This window comes from Orycteropus afer, unplaced genomic scaffold (genome assembly GCF_000298275.1).
Source record: "Orycteropus afer afer isolate SDZICR_OR568_19922 unplaced genomic scaffold, OryAfe1.0 scaffold00287, whole genome shotgun sequence".
Lineage (NCBI taxonomy): Eukaryota > Metazoa > Chordata > Mammalia > Tubulidentata > Orycteropodidae > Orycteropus > Orycteropus afer.
The window spans coordinates 1240791-1245104 of record NW_006921874.1 but is presented as its reverse complement, the minus strand read 5'-3'; positions in this window follow the sequence as shown (position 1 = coordinate 1245104).

Below are 4314 nucleotides of genomic sequence, written 5' to 3'. Positions count from 1 at the left end.
AAAATTTGCAAAAATTTTGCTGATTCTCTTCCCTCCTAAATATCACTTCCTGATATGTTCATCCTCATACTCATAGTCCTCCACCTTTGTTTTGTATTTGATTTTCCCAGTTGCTGTCAAGTCGATTCCAACTTGGGTGACCCCAAATGTGTCAGAGTAGAACTATGGGCCACAATTGATTGCCAGACCTTTCTCTGGAAGCACCTTTGGGTAGACTCGAACCTGCAGCCTTTTTGGTTAACAATCAAGAGGGTCACCCATTTGCACCACCAGGAAATCCTCACAGTCTCAGACATCTACAATTATTTTACAGACAAATGGTCTGAGATCATATGTTCCTAGGACTGAGGTATTTTGTGTTGGTCTTGCTTTTTGTGCAATATATGCCATAGTGACATTTTCTCCAAGATTCCAACCACAGACAATCTTGTAAACGTGCTTTCCTCTAACATTTGAATTTTTTTTTTAATTTATTTTCCCTTAAGTAACTTTATATACTCTTCTTTTTCATTCTTTTTATCCCTGGACTGTCACTTGTGTGAGCCTTTTTTCAACTCTCCATGTTCCTAAGAGCAGATCCTTCCCCACCTCTCACCCCCAGCACTTCTGTGGGGGAGGTGTATCAGAGCCAAAGCTGTTTGTGTCTTTTTGTAACTGAAGGTATATCCACATTAACAGAAAAACAGTTACTGAGTAACCGGTCCAATCTATTCTTCACAGAGAAAAACATCTGCAGCCTTTTTCTATTTTATTGGCCTGCCTGATGGCTCTACAACTCAGTGAAGAAGGAACCCCACCTACCACAAGGGTTTTCATCCTGCTGGGGAAGCTATACATAGTTGAGACCAAAAAGTGCAAAAGAAAAAAAAAAAAGTTTTATCCGCCTTCCTCTGTTTTCCATGGATAAATGCCAAATCCCTCATACTTAAACTTTCTCCCCCTTCCTTTACTTTGCCTCCCAGATTTCCTTTGAATGAATGAATAAATTGTCTACCTCTCCAAAATTTCTCAGTAATCTACCTCTGTAGCTCATTCCAGTGTTTAATCACCTTGACAGAGGAGGAAAAAAAAAAAGTCCTGCCTCCTAAAATCTCTCCCACTTTATCTTCAGACCATTTCAGCTGTTTCCCCTTGTTACATGTGTGTTGCTTGGACAGTGCAAGGATTTTCAAGATGAATTCTCTGCCAGAAGATCTTGCCACTGAGTCATCACTATCCTCATCGGTTAAAAACATGGGCAAGTCTGAGCAATACTTCATTCACATTAGTTAACATCACCCAGGAAAAGAACGACCTTCAGAAATATGACATCATTATTAAAAAGAAATGTTTACTGAATACCTATTTCGTACGTGACACACTGAGCCCTGGAGATACAAAGAAGTCCCTGCCCTTAGGCACACACACGTGCACACATGTATTCCCATACGTTAAACCCAAAGAAGTGGGGCAGGCTAGGAGGGTCATTGGAATTCCAAAGGCAAAGCAATCCTGCCTCAGTGGAGAGGGTGGTCACAAAAAAATGAGATGCCAAGCCCGGAAGAAAAAGTAGCAGAGAGGCTTGGGGAATTAATGTGAACAAAGACCAGGAAACGGGAACGAAAACAATGCTGGAGGAAACAATTAGTAGAGAGTTTGTGCAGACTAGAAGACGAGTGGGAGAGAAGAATGGAGCGGTAGACTACAGCCTGCTTGTAGAGGCCCTTGAATGCAAGGCTAATTAGTGTAGCCTCATCCTATAAGCGATAAGCAGATAAAGAGAACAGGGGACAACTGGAGATTCTGGGGACCTCTGAGGAAAGGAAGTCAGGAGCTGGGACATGGGTTATAAGAGGTTTGTGTAATTTCTCGAGTTTGTCAAACTGGTCTCTATATTTGTGACTTTGTTATTGCCCTGTGGTTGTTTGGGAGGACAGTGAGAAGATAACCGGAAAGTTTACATCCTACCCAAGAGTCAGTCTGGGGGGGAAGAGGACCCTAAGAAATGGGATAGGTAGTGGTGGTTTTAAAGTAGAACGACAGGTATGGAAAATCTCTGGGGCTCAAGGATGAGAGAGAAAATTGGGCACATTTGGGAACCTGCATGAGATTGAAAAATGCCTACGTGGGCTTAACTGTAAGGAACCCTAGACAGTTTGCCAACAGCCCTCAACCAGGTGAGCTTCTCCTATAGTGTATCTCATGCTAGTTTAGAGGAGAGGACTGAAGTGGGCCTCATTAAATGAATGTGCCATTTTGTGAACCCCAGAGAGCTCTGAGAACATTCTGTAGATGCTACCTTGCTCGACTAAGTGGGATTGGCTGGATACCAGGTAGCATCTAGGTTAATTTCTTGAGTTCCTATTTTGAAGGCACTGTGTGGACAATAATGGTTCCCATCTCCTCACTCAGAATCAAGGAAAAAGTGAGAAAGCAAAAAAAAAAAAAGAAAAAAATCTTCTCAAGCAAAAGATTTGACTGTGGCCTATTAAGATACAAAATTATTTTGGATAATATTCTGGTTACCTAGTGCCACTCTAACAAGAATATACCACAAATGGGATGGCCTTAACAAACAAGAGTTTATTCTCTTACAGTTTGGAGGCTTTAAGTCCAAGTTCAAAGTGCCAGGCTCTAGGGGCTGGGTGAAAGCCCCTCAACCTTGGAATCCAGCTCTGCCTCCTGCTCTTGGCCCACTGGAGCTAGAGGCGTTTCTTCACTCAGACAACTGCTGACTACTGAGGCTGAGAAGCCCAAGATTGACAAATAAAAAGACACAGTCCCGATGTTACCAAACCACATGTCAGGCCATTAATTCAAGTTCGTTGTAAGTCTCAAGGTTGGCAGAGCATGGCAGGCTGCTGAACAACGACACAGCTACATGAAGGCTCCAAGCATGCCATATGCTAGAGACCATTCCCCAAAGCTTCTGCTTATATACAGGAAGCAGACCACATTCCCTGAGGCAGCTACTCAGCTGCTCCCAGTAGATTCCACCATGGATTTGATTACCAATCTCATCATGGGAAATACTACATCCAGCTGCCCAGCCACTCAACCAGGCCCAGCCAAGTTGACACATAAACTGAACTACCACAGATAATCAGACACTACTCTCTCTTTCTAAAAACAAGCTCCAGTATTGGTGAATGAAGCAGTTGCCTGTCCAAGGACACTTGGGAAAGGCTTCTGCATGTAGCTCATCTCCTATTCTAGCTGAGCAGCTCTCTCCAGTCCCACCTTCACCCCTGTCTGCCTTTGCAAGTATAGTGGTCACTAATGTTTAGCTGATGGAGTATGAAGTGATTGGGAAAAACTCTCTTTGCCTCTTTTCATCAACTCTGCCCATTAGCTAAGCAGACAGGAAATATTCCTTATTTTGTACACAAGGACACTTTTTAAGGAGCCCTGGTGGTCCAATGGCTAAGCACTCAGCTGCTAACCCCAAAATTGGTGGCTCGAACCCACCCAGTGACTCTGGGAGGAAGACCAGATGATCTATTTCTATAAAGATTATAGTCAAGAAAACTCTATGGAGCATTTCTACTCTGTCACATGGGGTCGCTATGAGTCAGAATTGATTTGATGGCACTCAACAAAAACAACAGGACACATTTGATCATTTTGTACCTGATACATAGTAGATACTCAATCAGAATGAATGCAAGTTCATTACGTAGGTACTCAATGAATGTATGAATGAGTGCCAGGCACTAACCTGGCTTCTGGGCATTCAGCATTAAAGAAGAGAAAAGACAGATAAAAATCTCCACCTTCACAGAGGTTACATTCAAGTGAGAAGAAGGAAAGGAACCCAAGTGAGGCCCCAAGACGCACCAGACACAGCTCTGAGTACATAGGAGGCATGCTGTAGTTACATGTTGAAATGGGAGACTCTCATATAGCAGACGGGAGCTCTGGTAGCATAGTGCCTAAGGCACTTGACTGCTAACCAGAAGGCTGGTGGTTCAAACCCACCAGCTACTCCTCGGAGGGAAAATGGGACAATCTACTTCCGTAGTGATACTGCCTCGGAAACCCAAGGAGGGGTCACTATGAGTTGGGTCTGACTCGACGGTACATAACAACAACAACAATATAGCAGACATTGTTTCACTGCTATTCATAAGGTTCTCAGTGGCCAATTTTTTCAGAAGTGGATGGCCCCATCCCTGTTCCCAGTCTGTCTTAGTCTGGAAGCTCCACTGAAACCTGTCTACCATGGTTGACACTGATGGCACTTGAAATACCGGTGGTGTAGTCTCCAGCCTCACAGCAACACACAAGCCACCAGAGTACATGATGACGAAGAACACCGGAAGTACCTTGGACTGC